Genomic DNA, 18,307 nt, shown 5'->3' on the forward strand with positions numbered 1-18,307 from the left:
CCATTCCAGAGGACATTTTACAATAAAATGTATTCTTTCAAACCTGGTGTCCAATAGAAAGCCTGTTGAGGCAAAGATAATAGATTCCCATTCCTAAGGGGATATGAAGGAACAAGTTGAGCTTTTTATGTCGATCAAGGAATTTAATTTATGTTACACGATTTTTAAAAATTCCAGTATTTATCCAATTAACTAAATTTAGAACCATCTCATGTTGTATTGGGATATGAATAAATATAATTTCCATGGAGAAGCAGCCATAGCCAAAGTAAAAGGTTAAGATATAGTAAATGTTAATAGAATCAAGAACCATGGAATATTTCAAAATGTAAAGCACAAGCAGTAATTAGTTTTCAAATTTTAAAGGACAACTTCATTAACAATAAGTACTGTCTACAAAACATAGGCTACTGGCTTACAGTAGGAGACTGTTTAAAACATATGGTTTGAAAACCGAAGTGACTTTGAGAGACATACTCATATCATCATCATCATCATTATGTGCCATGTCGTATGATGTAGGGCCTGTAGGAGATCGTGTGTCATGACCATGATTGTTCATAGCAAATTTTCCTACAGAAATGATTTGTCATTGCCTTCTTCTGAGCATTGACTTTATAAGATGGGTAACTCCAGCAATTATCAATAGCCTTCAGAGAATTGGCGTCAGTGGTCACATAACCAGGAAATGTGATAATGCACCAGCTGCTCATATGACCATCCGCCACCTGCTCCCATGGCTTCTCGTGATCCTGGATGGGTGGGTTGGAGCAAATCAGATGCTACGTCTCGCGCAAGGGTGACTTGCAGGCTAGCGGAGGGAAGGAGTGCTTTACAGCTCTTTTGGTAAAGATTACTCATATGCACTGGCCAAATGAACAGACAATGGAGCAATGTTATTTTTATTTATTTAGAGAGACAGCATGGAATAAGCCCTTCTGGCCCTTTGAGCTGTGCCACCTAGCAACTCCTACAACCAAATTTAATTGGCCTTTCTTCAAAAAGACATATGAAACATATTGAGCTAAAATATTTTGCATCATTGTGATCGAGATCAAGGAAGGCTGCTCATATTTTGTCTAAGATTAAATAAAATGAGATTAGATTTATTTGTCCATGTACATTGAAACATGAAAACATAGAGCAAAATGTGCTATTTACAATAATAACACACACAGACCGAGGATGTGCTAAGGGCAGTCCACAAGTCTCGCTATGCTTCTGGTGTCAAGCTAACATGCCCACAGCTTAATAATCCCAGCCTGTGTGTCTTTGGAATGTTTTTGAAGGAAAAGGGAGCATCCACACAGTCACAGGGAGAATGTACAAACTTTTTTCAGACAGTGACAGGAAGTGTCACTATTGGCAGTACACATTGCTACTTTAGTAATTCAAGGAGCTAAACTATTGTGGTCGCTGATCGCTGGCAGCTGTACAATGTTGCGCTAACCACTACACTACCATGCTACCCACTTCATATCTTAATACATAAAACAAGATGTTTGGCTTATTTGTTCCATCAACCAATAAATGGGAAATTTGTATACTTAGAGGCAGCCATCATGACAGGCTAGATGCAGGAAGATTGTTCCCGATGTTGGGGAAGTCCAGAATGAGGGGTCACAGTTTGAGGATAAAGGGGAAGCCTTTTAGGATCGAGATGAGGAAAAACTTCTTCACACAGAGAGTGGTGAATCTGTGGAATTCTCTACCACAGGAAACAGTTGAGGCCAGTTCATTGGCTATATTTAAGAAGGAGTTAGATATGGCCCTTGTGGCTAAAGGGATCAGGGGGTATGAAGAGAAGGCAGGTACAGGATTCTGAGTTGGATGATCAGCCACGATCATACTGAATGGCAGTGCAGGCTCGAAGGGCCAAATGGCCTACACCTGCACCTATTTTCTATGTTTCTATGTTTCTATGATATTTATTTTGAGTCTCTGGTGTTTCTGTACTTAGAAGTTGTAGGCCATTGATGTGATCTATCTTGTCTCACCAAAGGGATATGATGGTCTTGTCATTTACAATGTACTCCCATTGCAAATATGTAATTTGATGGAAACAATTGTCTGCACTCTAAATACTGAAGGAACTATGGAATGGTAACGACTAAAATCGCATTCTAACGACTAAAATCTGCTTTATCTTTGTTCTCAGAGGTTTAAAAGCTTACTGCATTTTGTGTTTGGGAGTTTCTAGCAAGAGATTGGAATCATAGAGACATAGATTCTCCCAGGAGATTCTCCCACTGGTCCTCTCCTGAATGTCTGCCTGAATAGAAACCTTTTACATCTACAGCTCCAATTTCTGAGTGGTGCATTTAATCACAACATCACCAACACAATAGTCTGGCTCCTTGAATTAGTAAAGTAGCGATGTGTACTGCCCACAGATTTTTTTAGTAGTATCAGCTACGAGTTAAACTCCACAGAGAATGGGAAGTCATGCTAAATCACAATCCTCGTAATCTCAAAAAGGACTGAACTTAACTGCAAAAAAAAATACCTTGTGTTCCAATCATTTTCAAAGAAATCTCAAATTCCATTGGATAATTGGCTCTTGGACAGTGGCCAATCAGAGATCGGGAGTGAGAGAGACAATGACTTACATGGGTCAGTGGACGTGCATTAAAAAGCAATGCTTCACAGGAGTTTCGGTGTTTGGACAGCAGCCAATCGGAGATCGGGATTCATTAGCAAGGGCAAATAAAAATAAGGCAGGGACAAGAGGAGTAGCCATTGTTGGAATGGGGAATTAAGGCATCTTCGAGGTGTGCCTATAATTGCACAGTTAGAGCAGTAGGGATGCCAGGCAGGATGATTGAATGCTCCTCTTGCGGGTTGTAGGAAGTCAGGGAGACCTCCAATGTCTCTGATGACTTCAATTGCAAGAAGTGCATCGAGTGAAGCTTCTAACATTACACGTTAAAGAGTTGGAGCTGGAATTAGATGAACTCCAGTTTATTCAAGAGCCGAAGGTGGTGATAGACAGGACTTATAGATAGGTAGTTATATATGTCTACAGGACACAGGAAACTGGTGACAGTCAGGAAGGTGAAGGGATTAAACAGCCAGTACAGAGTAGGCTGTGGCCATCCCCCTCAACAACAGGTATACCACTTTGGGTACTGTTGTGGGAATGACGTAGCTGAGGAAAATAACAGCAGACAGGTCTCTGACAGAGTCTGACTCTATGACTCAGAAAGGAAGGGGGGAGAAGATCTGAACTGTGGTGAGAGGAGATGTTGTTAGTTATAGAAACAGAAAGGAGATTCTGAGGATGATAACAAGATTCCCAGATGGTATGTTGCCTCCCAGGTGATAGGGTCCAAGACTTCTCAGATTGAGTCCTAAGTATTCTTAAGTGCAAAGACGAGCATCCAGGGGTCATGGTCTATATAGAAACCAATGACATGGATAGGATGAGGAATGAGGTTCTGCAAAGTGAGTTAGGTGTGGCTAGTGAGATAGAAATAGGAAGATCATACAGTCATGCAGTTTAACACATGATGAAGGGAGCTGGGCTTCAGATTTTTGGATCAATGGGCTTTCTTCCAGTGAAGATATGGTTTGCATCTAGACGGTGGGGGGGGGGGGACTAATATCCTCGAGGGAATGTTTGATATTTCTGCATGGGGAGGGAGTTGTTAAGACTTCAGACAAAGTCAGGAATTATGATATTGGTTGAACTATGCTGGACATATATTCTGAGTTGTGTTATATTTCAATGCAAGAATTATTGCAGGAAAGGCAGATGAGCTCAGGGCATGGATCAACACATGGAATTATGATATTGCAGCCATTAATGAGACTTGGTTGTAGGAGGGGCAGGACTGGCAGTTCAATTTTCCAGAGTTCATTGTTTTAGATGTGACAGAGCAGGAAGGATTAAAGGGGGAGAGGCAGAGTTACTAGTCAGGGAAAATGTCACTGCAGTTCTCAGTCAGGACAGACTGGAAAACTCATCTAGTGAGGCTTTATGGGTAGAAATGAGGAATAAGAAAGGTATGACCATGTTCATGGGGCTATATTATACACTACCCAACATTATGTGGGATTTAGAGGTACAAATAGAGAGATCACAAACTGTTGCAAGAATCATAAGGTTGTGGTAGTAGGTGATCGTAGGTGATCTTAAATTTCCACATATTGACTGGGACTGCCATTATTCATTTCATCCACCATTTCTCGGCCCCCCATTACTACCTCTCTAGCATAATTTTCTAGCAGTTCGATATCTACTTTCAGCTCTCTTTAACTTTTTATATCTCCGAAGAAACTTTTGGTATCTTCTTTAATATTGTGACGTTCTGGTTGGGGGCATGGTCAACAGCCCACCCCTGCATTTCTAGTGACCAGTACTGTTTATTGTTCTTGTGTTAAAATGCTTTTGTGGGATTATGGTGGGAAGTTCCAGTTCATTTATTGTTTCATTTTAGCTTGGGTTATACAGTTATTTGCTTGTGTATTTGTGGGTCACCGGAACTGTAACCAGGGTGTGTGTTGGTCACCTCCTTCATCGGTGTGAGACTGGTTGGGTTCACTCTCTGGGTCATGGTGTCCTGTCTGTTTTGTGTTTATCACAATAAAACGGTTATTGAGTTAAAGAGCTTCCTCGTCTGTCATTATGGACCAAATGCTCCCCACAATATTATCGGCTAGCTTGCCTTGGCATTCTATCTTTTTGCTCTTTATGACTGTTTTAGCTGCTTTCTGTTGGTTTTTAAAAGCTTCCCAACCATTTAACTATTTTTTGTTTCATTATATGCCCTCTCTTTGTGTTGGCTTTGACTTCTCTTGTCAGCCACAGTTCCATCATCCTGCCTTTAGAGTACTTCTTCATCTTTGGAAAGCATCTATCCTTTACCTTCCAAATTGCTCCCAAGAACTCCAGCCATTGCGACCTTGTCATCATCACTGCTAGTGTCCCTGACCAATCAATTTTGGCCAGCTCCCCTCTCATGCCTCTGTGATTTCCTTCACTCCACTGTAATACCGATATATCTGACTTTAGCTCAATTTGTCTTATCTTATCTTATTATGATCACACTTCCCCTAAATGTCTCTTTTACCTTAAGCTCTCTGATCAACTCTGCTTCAATGCACAACACCCAATCCAGAATATGTGATCTCCCAGTTGGCTCAACCACGAGCTTCTCTAAAATGTCATCTTGTAGGCATTCTACGAACTCCCACAAGATTGGGATGCCAAACCAACCCAATTTTCCTAATCTACCTGCAAATTGAAATCCCCCATGAATATCATAATTTTACTCTTTTTACATACATTTTCTAACTCCTGTTGTAATTTGTAGCCTACATTTTTGCTACTGTTCGGAGGTCAGTATATAATTCACAGCAGGGTCTTTTTACTCCGACGCACAACATTTCTGATCCTATGCACCTCTTTCTAATGATTTGATTTCATCTTTTTTTTACCAACAGAGCCACACCAACACTTTGCCTATCTCCCTGTTGGTCTGATACAATGTGTATCCTTAGATGTCAAACTCCCAGCTATAATCTTCATTCAGCCACGATTCAGTGATGACCACAACATCATGCAAGCCAATCTCTAACTATGCTACAGTTTCAGGTACTTCACATTCCGTATTCAAATATAACACCTTCAGTCCTGTATTAATCACCCTTTTTGTTATTGTCCCCCTTTTACACTGCAGCTCTTCTTGTTGACTGCAATTCTGTCCTATCATCAGCCTGTCCTTGCTAGCAGTCTCACTACAGCCTACCCGTTCCTAAACCAATTTCCTCACTCTCAGCTCTATCACTCTAGTTCCCATCCCCCACCCAAATTAGTTTAAGCCCTCATGAACAGCTCTAGCAAACCCGCCCACCAGGTTATTCGTTCTCCTCAGGTCCTTGTGCAAACCATCCCTTTTGTACAGGTCGTACCTTCCCCAGAGAAGATCCCATTGATCCAGATATCTGAACCACCCCCACACACCCCTGCACCATTTCCTCAACAAAACATTTATCTACCAAATGTTCCTATTCTTATCCTCACTGGATTGTGGAACAGACAGCAAGAGAGATTACAAGCCTTTAAAGTTAAATGCGAAAGGTGAAATGTTTATGGGCAACATGAGCAGAAACTTCTTGACTCAGAAGTCTGTTAAGAGTGTAGAATGAGATGCCAGCACAAGTGAGGGATATGATTTTGATTGCAACGTTTAAGAGAAATTTGGATAGATAAGTTGATTGGATGGGTGTGGAGGGCTATGTTTCGGGTGCAGATTGATGGGACTAGGAAGTTTAAATGTTTTGGCGCAGACGAGATGGATTGAAGGACTTGCATCTGTGCTGTAGTTTTCAATGACTCCATGACTCTATAAACTAGATGCCAATTATTAGAAGGGTCAAGTCACTCACTCATCAGTCCCCTCATGTTGCAGCCAAAGATCCCTGAATGAATGAAATTTCAATTACCATGTTCCCAGATTCCCAGATTCCCAAGACTTGTCAAACATAAAGATTATGTACAGGCTGAGAAAGAAATTACAAGCATGCACTCATTTATAAAATATAGTTGATATTGATTCTTAAAAATTTGTGTGAACATTCTCAATTTAGTTTTGCAAGGTTAATGTTGAATACTAAAATCCCATGAATCATACGCGCTTATCAGGTTATCAATTTTTTGTTCATAGCTGATTTTAATATTTGTGATTTAGTGGGTCAGGCAGCATCTGTGGAGGGAAAAGGGAAGTCACGACAACCCTCCAGTTGTCGGAAGTGGATCCATTGGTCATCTTATCAGTTTTGCTCTAGGTTCCAGCATGTGCAGGTTCTTATGTCTGCAGATTCGTGCTTGATTGGTCTAGCAGGACAGAGCCTGAGTAGTTACCTGGCAACATTAAAGTGTAAATCATTTGTTATGACTAGTTTGCCCTGCTAATTGGGAATAGTAATTGGGTAAAATCTACCCTATATAATTGTCATTACTGCAATATAACAATGTAAAGTTAATATGCAGTTAATTTGCTTTTGAATATATTTATTGAAGCATGAATGTTGTCTCTGTAGGCCAGGAGATCTCATCGGCTCCATCATGGGAATTTTTGAGTGTAAGGTGTATCACAAATGACAGCCATTCTTTTTTTTTCTTTGTTTCTTTCCTCAACAAGCTGTAAACAATGAGAATGTTTTCTGTTGTAATGTGAGCATTATTAAAAGTAAGTTAATATTAATTAGGATAATGGGGAGTTTTACTTCCGTTCTTTTTACTTCCGGTTGGTTTTTGTATTTAGGGTTTCCGCCATGCTGTATGGGTTGTGGAAGCCTCTGTATATACATAACGGTTTTGAAGTTCAAGATAAAGTTGTTTCTTTGGCACGAAGTTGTCGAGTGTGCCTTTTTCAAAGTAGAAGTTACCACATATTTTTGATGACAAGGTGAACTGGTTTTGTGGACATTTCGGCACGTTTCGAATGGGAGCAGCAGCGCCGATAAGGGGCCTCACTCTCAGATGGCTACGTTTGGAACTATCGTTGATTTTGTAGACGTGACGGAGGACCGGCCGGAGTATGAGGAAAGGTTGGGACACCTTTAATGGAATTACGGAGGAGGCTAAGAAGTGCTCTATTCTCCTGAGTGTGTGTGGGGCAAAGACTTACAAGCTAATAAGGAATTTAGCCAGACCACGGAAACCGGGGTGACATTCCATATGATGAACTGGTCAAGCTTGTGGGGAACCACTACAATCCGAAACCTTCTGTGATAGTCCAACGGTGTAAGTTTCACAGCCGCTTCAGGAAGCCAGGTCAGTCTGTGGCCGATTTTGTGGCCAAGCTTCGGCAGCAGTCGGAACATTGTGATTTCAGAGTGGTGTTGGAAGACATGCTCCGTGATCGATTGGTATGCGGCATTAATAATGACACCATACAACGCAGCCTGTTAGAGGAAACTCCACCGTTGACTTTCAAGAAAGCCTTAGAGATTGCCCAAGGCATGGAGATGGCTGCTAATAATGCCAAGGGTATCCAGGAAAGACATGGGGGTCGCAGTCGGCGGCAGTGCACCAAGCCAAGAGGGAGACTGGTAAACAGGCAAAGCGGGTGGAATGTTTCCGGTGTGGAGGGACACACTATGCAAATGATTGCAAATTCAAAGACACTGTCTGCCATGCTTGTAGCAAAAAGGGACATTTAGCTAAAAAGTGCAGAAGTTCAAAGGTTAAGATTAAGCCTGGGCAGGGGAAAGCTCAACAGGCTCAGGCAGCCACACACCATCTAGAAGAAGCAGATAAAGAGGCAGCTTGTGCCTACAACATGTTTGCAGTGGAAACAGATGAAGAACCACCTGAACCATATTATGCCATGGTCACTGTCAGGGGAAAGGACATTAAGTTTGAGATTGATTCAGGGCCTACTCCATCAGTCATTAGTGAGGAGACCTACAGGAGGACATGAGGGTCCAACCTGCCTGCCATTAGACCATCAAAGCTCAAACTTAGGACCTATAAGGGGCAGCCCATACCTCATTTAGGGGTGTTATATGTGGTCACTTCAGCCAGGGTTCAAAAGGCTGAAGCCAGGCTAGTGATAGCTAAGGTCAGGGGGCCCAGTCTTTTGGGTTGTGATTGGCTTCGCAAAATCCGGCTAAATTGGCATGAAATTAAGTATGTACACACGATGGAGGACATTCTGCAGTGGTACAGTGATGTTTTCAGGGACGAGCTAGGAACACTGAAGGGCATGACAGTGAAACTCCATGTCGACCCTGAGGTTACACCATGATCCTTTAAGCCCAGGTCGGTGCCCTATGCTATGAAAGGCAAAGTCGAGGAGGAGCTGGAATGTCTACAGAGGCTGTTCATTATTGAGCCCATCCTGTTTTCAAGGTGGGCGGCTCCCATTGTTCCAGTTTTGAAGGCAGACAATACGGTGAGGATATGTGGGAATTATAAGCTTACGGTGAATCAGGTCTCTAGGCTGGAGGAGTACCCATTGCCATGGGTGGATGACCTGTTTGTGACCCTGTCAGGGGGTAAGCTGTTCACAAAGCTGGACGTGAGCCACGCCTACCAACAGCTGCTGCTCGACGAGGAGTCAAAAGAGTACATTACAATTAATACACACAAAGGATTACTCAAGTACAATCGCCTGGTGTTTGGAGTAGTGTCCAGCCATGCCATTTTCCAAAGGACAACGGACACTTTGCTGCAGGGGATTCCGCACGTAGCAGTTTACCTTGATGATATTTTGATCACAGGGGCTACAGAGGTGGAGCATCCAGCTAACTTAGAACGGGTGCTGAAGAGGCTCTCAGACGCAGGGCTGAGGTTGAAACGTGGAAAATGTGTGTTCCTGGCATCGAATATGACTTACCTGGGACACAAGATCACAGCTGAGGGGTTTTTCCTGTGGAGGACAAAGTGAGAGCTATTAAGGAAGCCCCAAGCCCTAAGACTGTCATGGAACTCAGATCATTTTTGGGCATGGTGAATTATTATGGCAAGTTTCTTCCTGACCTCTCAAGGGTTTTGACCCCACTGTATAAGCTGCTTCACTATGACATTAAGTGGCAACGGGGTGAAGAGCAGGAGAAAGCTTTCAAGGAAGTGAAAGTATTCCTCCACTCAACGAAGCTGCTTGTTCACTATAACCCAGACAAGGAGATCACCCTTGCATGCGATGCCTCGCCCGATAGAGTTGGGGCAGTTCTCTCACATGTAATGGAGGACCGCTCAGAGAAACCTGTTGGTTTTGCTTCACATACCCTGACAGCTGCTGAGAAGTGATATTCACAGCTAGGCAAAGAAGGTCTGGCCATTGTTTCTGCGGTCAAAAGCTTTCAGCAGTACCTTTATGGACACGTATTTACAATTTATATGGACCATAAGCCACTGATGAGCCTGTTCAGTGAGACTAGATGCATCCCACTGCTAGCTTCAGCCAGGATACAGCGTTGGGCTCTTACATTGTCAGCCTACCAGTACACTATAGTGTATAGAGTGGGTGGAGATAATGCAAATGCTGATGCACTGAGTTGACTACCTCTACCTGAGACACCTGTTGCTACATTTGTGCCTCCAGAGACTGTGTTTTCATTGGAGAGGCTGTCACAGACACCTGTAGAGGCGACCCAGATCAAGCAGTGGACAGAGAGGGACCCAGTCCTGTCCCAAGTCAAGACTTTTCTTTTACAAGGTTGGCCCAGAGTCATGGAAGGAGAGGAACAGAGGCCTTATGCCAAACACAAGACAGAACTCAGTCTGCAGGATAGTTGCATTTTCTGGGGAGCGAGAGTCATCGTGCCTCCCCCTGGCTGTTCACAGATTGTGGAGGAAATTCGTGAGACTCACCAGGAGTGTCTCAAATGAAAACCTTGCAAGCTCCTACGTTTGGTGGCCAGGAATGGATCAGGATCTGGAGAACAAGGTAAAATCATGCACGCAATGTCAGACTAATCAGAATATGCTACCACCAGCATGGACCACCCCTGGTCTAGGCTACATTTGGACTTTGCTGGCCCTTTCATGGGGCAGATTCTTCTTGTAATGGTAGATGCGCATTCTAAATGGATCGACGCTCACATCATGAGCAACATCACAGCCCCCTCAACCATAGACAAACTCAGGCAAGTGTTTGCAGTCCACGGGTTGCCTGACACTGTGGTCACTGATAATGGCCCGACGTTCACCAGTGAGCTGTTCAGTGAGTTCATGCAGCAGAATGGAATTCGTCACATTCCGACGGCCCCTTTCCACCCAGCCTCAAATGATATGGCTGAGCGGACTGTTCAGACAGTGAAGGAAGGCCTGAAGCGGATGACAGGGGACTCTCTTAGCATGCAGCTTTCACGTTTCCTGTTTAAATACTGCTTCACGCCACAGACTACGACTGCCCGCACACCAGCAGAGATGCTGATAGGGCATAGGCCCAAGTCAAGATTAGACCTGCTGCGCCCAGACATGAAGGCAAAAGTGGAGAGAAAGCAGGAAAAGCAGAAGGAGGGACATGATCAACATGCAAGAGAGAGAGGCAGTTAAAACCGGATGACAATATCTATGTGAGAAACAATCAGCAATGGCTGCCTGAAGTTATTCTTAAGCAGAGTGGTCTCGTCTTCTATGTTGTTAAGCTGACTGATGGGCGTGTTTTCCGCAGACATCAGGACCACGTGCGCCTGCATCATGATACCGGCTCAGAGGCAGACAGTTCCATAGAGTTTCCATTTGTGAATCAGACTACGGGGGAAACATGTCCACCAGTGACTTTGCCAGAGGGCGAGATGCTGGCAGAAGGGCCGGGGTCCCCTGAGGAGGATGGACATAACGGTTTTGAAGTTTGAGATAAAGTTGTTTCTTTGACATGAAGTTGTCGAGTGTGCCTTTTTCAAGGTAGAAGTTACCACATTTTCCATTACTTCTCTCCTCACCATTATTATAATTTTCCACTATTACCCCCCCCACCAACAAGCAAAGTATACACATTCCCCTACTCAGACTCATTTTATGCATAACCATAAAGCAATCTACTGAATGAAGCTCAAATGGAAAATAGAGATTTGAAAATGAATCAGAGTGCAGGAGAAAAGTATAAGTTCATGTAAAGTTGGGCAACAGTAGAGCAAAGGACAAGAAAACAGAATAGAAATCAAATGAGAAATGAAAAATTAAAGTTAAAGGAAGGGCAACTTCCTTTTTCAACATTTATAATTACAAGTGATGCCACTGACAGTGCGAGCTTAAGTGGCTGACAGTCAGGGTAAATGTGGCTGTTGATGTATCTCTGGAGACAGACTGTGCCACGGTTAGTTCCAGTAGATTAATTATGTGGCCAAGTCACATCAATGAGCTACAAATTCCACATGATGGAGAATTATGAAAATGTCTGTTCCCATTAGAGGATATTAAAACCTTCAAATATGTACAGTGGAAAGAGATGAAAGATTTGATTGCAAAGTAGATGAACAATTATAGTCTTCTGAGCGTTAGATGGCCATTTGTTAAAATTAGCAATCATTTATTACAAGAAATCTTGTCGTGAGGAGGAATTACTGGGGAAAAATGATGCTTTTATGTGTCAAATATATAAACAATAAAATGAATAATAAATCTAGATTTTTTTAAACTTTCATCTATTTTAACGAAGTGAATGAGTAAGTAATCTATCGTTCATTTTTAAAGGAATGCTGATATACACTGATACCAGATTTGGAATTATTATTGGCATATATCTGCTGATTTCTGCAAAACAGATTTAGATAATCTGCTACATTATAGACATTGTATACATTCTGAAGAATAATACTGCAATATCAGTTTCAAAATGCAAGTAAACTGAGGAGAATCCAAAGATACATGGGATTTTTGCCCATTTTTGTGATGGTTGTGGTAAAAACACAAAAAATAATCCTGCTTTGTCTAATTCATTAATCTGAAATGATTATCTGTAATCTGTCAAGTAGGATGCCATGCACAATCCTGATTTGATGGAGACAGACATGAGAAGCACAGAAGAACATCTGGTGAAACTTCTAAAATGCCTATTTTGCTGCCGCTGCTACTGTGCGATCAGGAATCTCCGGAGGGGAAGGCCCCGAATCCTCGGCTTTGCCTGTTGCTTGGCAGCCGGGGCCGGGGTCGAAGCGCTCGGCAGAGATGGTGCTCGGTGTTGGAGAGCTGGTCGGAGGCTCGAAGTTTCTAGACAGACTCAGAGTCGGCTGTGGTCAGGTGCTTCCAGGGTGCTGCATCGGCAAGTTTGCAGCACTGGAGGTTCATGGCAGGGAGAGTTTTTCTTCCTTCTACCGTCTGCGTGAGATGATGGGGCTATCGGGACTTTGAGACTTTTTTTTTTACCAAGCCCATGGTCTGCTCTTATCAAATTACAGTATTGTTTTGCACTGTTGTAACTATATGTTATAATTTTATAGTTTTTGTCAGTTTTAGTCTTGATCTGTCTTGTGTTTCTGTGATATCATACTGGAGGAACATTGTATCATTTCTTAATGCATGCATTACTAAATGACAATAAACGAGGACTGAGTGTCCTCATAATCTAATTACAGAACAATGATTTGGTAACAAAAATACATTTTCAAAAATCACTTTTTCAGGACTGAGAATAGCAATATTTCCTTTAGTGTGAGATAAAATAGCAACACAATTAATTGCATGAAGAATACAGAAGCTCGAATAACATATATTCACATCTAACCTATGCTCTGTTAAAAGGAGTGATGGCACCTGGAATTTCACTTAAGTTCCCCGCAAAAGTTCAACTAAATCTTCAAGAGAAACTATTGTCAGAGAAAAGGATTTAGCTTACTATTAAATGACCAGTCAAGGTTTTTCTCAAGTCTTCTGTCAAAATTCCAGTGAAGCTGAATTGAAAAAATTCCTTGGGATGTCTCTAGGTTTGTAATACCCTGTCATTGAACAGAAATAGCCCTATGCTTTCTAAATTATTACCCCCAATCTATTCAATCTTCCCTTCCACATATGAAACTTCAGAATTTTAGTAGTTGTGCTTAATTTTTCTCAGATCAGCATAGTATAAAAGTTGTTATTCACTTTGTGATAACATCAAAGTAAAAAAGAAACTCACTATATTCTTACTTTTTATTCTTGTAACACTCATCAGTTTGACACTTTGCAGCAATTTTTTTCCTTAGTAACACTATATAAACCATCAGAGTTCACCAATCTTTAGATTGGTTAAGATAGCACTTCTGAATGCCTGCAACAGCTCGCTGGTAGCTAGAATAGCAAGACATTTGACTGAAAACTCTTTATCTGAGGTAAATTGTGTTAAATTATCATTGCAGACCATGAAGGGACCAGCAATGGTGAGGCAAGTTCTGGAGGTGAGCCGGGCTGGTGTGTTGCACAATCAATGCATATGGAGTGAGCCATTCGGAGAGGAGAAGTTGGGGTCGGGGCAGAGGAGTTCCGATGCCTGTACAGCTACTTTGGGTGCAAGGTTGCATCACTCCGGGTGCTGAGGGGAGAAGTTAGGGCCGAGCTCGAGGAGATTCAATGCCTGTACAAATGGCCTGGGTGTGAGGTTGGGTCACTCTGGGTACCAAGCTGATTTAAAGTACTTGAGAGTGGCTCGGGCTGAGTAGCAAAATCTGGGTCTAGAGCAAGCTGTTGGGCAGCATGGTTGAGGCTCCCGAGCCCTTCGCAGCAGCTGACTCCTAGTACAAGGTACAATCTGCTATTTAGACAATTCAAACGCCAGCCCAGACTTCACTCGCTCTCTGCAATGTTCACTCCTCTCTCCAGGGCAACGTAGAATTTCACTACAATGATTCCCGGGTATAATGCAAGGCACAATCTGTTGCTTGGTCAATTTAAATGCCGGCCCAGATAGATTGAAAGGACAGGGTGTCAGGATCCAAGGCAAGAGCTGATTTTGCTCACTCTCCGTGAAGGTCACTCTTCCCTCCATGGTGCTGAGTCTATGAAGACTGCCCCAGCTGCTGTACTCTATGCCTATTAATATGATGAACGGATAAGCGAGGCTTTTGGCCCACTCCGGGATGCTCTGGGGTGCAGATCTGAGGACTCAATTTGGTTGGGAATGTTGTTGCTTGCTTTAAATGTTTGCATGACTTGTGTTTTTTTCTCCCTCCTTTCTCTTGCACATCGGGTCTTTTATGTTTTTTATTGGATTCTTTCAGGTTTCTTGCTTTGTGGCTACCTGTAAGCAAACAAATCTCAAGGTTGAATAATTTATACATTCTTTGATATTAAATGTACTTTGAACCTTGAATCTTGAAATCCAAAAGCCCAGTTGAAGAATTTACATGAAACGTTGTCGTAGGAAAACAGCATCCATTATCAAAGATCCTCACCACATAGGCCATGCTCCTTTTTCACTGCTGCCATCAGGTAGAAGGTACAAATGCCTCAGGATTCACACAACCAGATTCAAGAATGGTTACTACCCCTCAACCAAACACTTATTGAAGGACTGTAATATCTTGTTATTTCACGCTCAATTATTGCTATTTATTTATACCTGCATTTCTGCAGTTTGTTGTCTATTGATCCTGTTTACAATTACTGGTCTATGGATTTGCTAAGTATGCCCACAGAAAAAGAATCTCAGGGTTGTATGAGGTGACACGTCCATACCCTGATAATAAATTTTACTTTGACATTGACTTAGACTTTGAAGAATGATGTTCTGGGGATACATAAACATTTGTGTAGATTGTAATAAGGTTCCACTTCAAAGTTAAAAAAAAACTTCAATTTTTGAGCTGAAAGATATCCCTGTAATTGTTGTACTTAAAGTACCCGAAATGAACAACAATTGTTTTGGCAAACTGTATTTCCTATGCATTCCTCCTCATTGGATTATACTCAACAGCCTAAGAAACAGAACAGGAGTAGGGCATTCAGCTCTTCTTGCTGCCATGCTATTCAACATGATCATGGCTACTTTATACCACACTAACTCCATAACCCCTTGGTTTCATGAATAGTGGACCAACCTCTTGGGTACATGTAAAACCTTAGCCATCACAGTCTTCTTGGTTAGGGAATTCCAAAGTAAAACTAAAGATTCTGTAAATAACTATGTTTTTTTTTACCTTTCTTAAATGGGATGATTACATTTGCTGTTTTCCAGTTTGTCAGTAACTTTATAGAATTCAGTGAATTTTGCAGAACTTTATTCAATGTCTCACTTATCTCTGCAACCACGTCCTTTAAGATACCCAAATGGTTCAAGTGGTTCAATTTAATACCAGAGAGTGTGTACAATATTCAACCTGAAATTCTTGCTCTTTGCAGGCATCCAGGAAATAAGAAACCCCATGGAATGTATGATGGAAACATCAGAACATCAAAGCCCCGCCTACCACTCCCATCGCATAAGCAGCAGCAGAAGCATTGATCCTCCATCTCCGCCTCCTCCTGACTTGCACCAGTAGAAGCACTGGCCCCGATTACCCCATCATGCAAACAAAAGCAAAAGACCCCAAAGAGACCTTGACCTCCATCAGTGGTGGAGGCGGATACACTAGTGAAGTTTAAGAGACTACTAGACAGGTATATGCAGGAATTTAAGGTGGGGGGTTATATGGGAGGCAGGGTTTGAAGGTCGGCACAACATTGTGGTCTGAAGGGCCTGTAATGTGCTGTACTATTCTATGTTCTATGTTCTATGTTCCAGTGTCCATCAAAAACTACAGTCCATAACCTAGCACTTCAGTATTTCAGACAGCCTCTCTCTCTCCACTGAGAGAGAGGGAGGTTGTTTCTGCAACAATAAGAGCGGAGACCAGCAACTCACTTTTCCAGTGGTATAATCTTCTGTGTCACTTCTCCAAATCCCCAGACTTGAGGTCTGTCAGGCTCTCACTCACCATCAAGAGAGAGAGGAAGGAATTGCTTGAATTAAGAGGCCTTCTTCTGACAGTAACACATATCGGCTGCTGTCAAGATGTTTCACTCACTCCTCCCTCATTCCAGGTAGTTGGGAACTGGAAACCCATCCACCATTAGTTCCATCAGTTTTTCCCCCTCCAATACCATTATCACTCATCATAGTTATTGTTACAATTCTATGCTTTCTGAATCTGTATTGAGACCACATCTGGAGTATGTTTGTAACTTTGGTCTCTACTCCTAAGAAAGTATAAACTTGCCATAATGCAATGAAGAGCGACTCCTGAGATGATGGATAAGTGCATAAGTAAATACTTGTTTAACAAGGTCTGTATTCACTGGAGTTTAGAATAGATGAGACTAGCTTAGAATAGGTTAGAATAGATACATTTAACTTCAAGTTCTGACTGAGTTCAACAGTCTAGATGCTAGGAGGAAGAGCTGGTGGTCCAGAGTGTAGGATAGTGGTTAAGATACTTAGAACTGAGGTGAGAGAAAATAACTTCACTCAGAGGGTGATAACCCTGTGGGACTTTCTCTCACAGAAAGTGGTGCAGGCCAAGTCTCTGAAAATACTCAAGAAGGGAGCCAATAGGTTTCTAGATAACCTGGACAACAAGCAGAATGAGCACAGGGAGAGAGCAGGAATATGGCACCGAGTCAAAGGATAGACACAATTATATTGATAGTTGGATTAGAGTTGAACGTCCAAATGCCTGTTCCAACTCCTGTTTTCTATGTACATGTATATACTATCACCTTTGCTAATATAATGGGTATAATCATTGATATTTTAAATTCCTATGTTGGGTAACATTTTTGTTGTATTTCTTGTTATAATTGCTACATCTATACAGTGGCCTATGCCTTAATCAAAGATAACTGAAGAACATAACACTGGATATAACTTCTTCTTGGTTTCACTGGATCATTACCTTTAATGTATCACAAATTCAAGCTAAATGAGACAGAGAAAAATTTTGTGTCCTGTTCCAGCCATCATCCCCAGAGTAATGCTCTAATTATGTTCATTCAGTTCCCAAAGACTGGCCACATCACTCAGTTGCTCAAACCAGAATCACAAAGCAAAAATTAACTTCAAGATCGCTCATGGCAAGAAGTCAACAAGAATTCAGAAAATAATACTTGAGAGAGGGATGTTCTCAAAGCCTCTTTTATCCTCACTGCCTCAAGGAAACTTGGGGTCATGACTACACAGGTAAAGAAGACGGGTGCTGGTGGGTTCTCAATTATCTTCATCCAGAGCACCTGGATAGCCAATTGAAAGGAACAAAACAAGGGAATTGGTGCACCACATCACATGCTAAAAGGCCATCTCACCATCTCCCTCCTGAAACTACTCCATTGGGCACTGCTCAAGTGAAGTCCATGAATACCACATTGGCTTCCTCAGCCTCCTCAAAACTTACAGAACAAAAGTAGAAATATGTCATCCTCAACTCTAATTTATTCTTTCAATTTATTGGGCTGCATAATTGAATAGAATTCAGAGATCACAGACATAGATATTAAGTGTCTAAGGAGATGAATCCAGTGACGTTTCAAACCTATCCTGTCTTGCAACTCCTTTTTTAATGATATTACTTTGGAGGCCATGATCAGTAATTTAATGACTGATTTGTGAAGCCTCTCCCCTTCACCATTCCCCTCCCATTCCTGTTTCCCTCTCTCACCTGGCCTGCCCATCCCCTCCCTCTGGTTCTCCTCCCCCTTCTCTTTCTTTCATGGATTCTTACCCTCTCCTAATGATTCTGCCTCCTCCTGTCCTTTATCTCTTTCAGCAATCAACTTCCCAGCTCACTACTTCCCCCTCCTCCCTCCCAGTTTCACCTGTCACCTACCGCCCTGTACTCCTCCCTCCACTCCCCCCACATTCTTGCTCTGGCTTCTCATCTTTTTTTTCAGGCCTGAAACGTCGAC

Source organism: Mobula birostris, chromosome 19, assembly GCF_030028105.1.
Source record: "Mobula birostris isolate sMobBir1 chromosome 19, sMobBir1.hap1, whole genome shotgun sequence".
Taxonomy (NCBI): Eukaryota; Metazoa; Chordata; class Chondrichthyes; order Myliobatiformes; family Myliobatidae; genus Mobula; species Mobula birostris.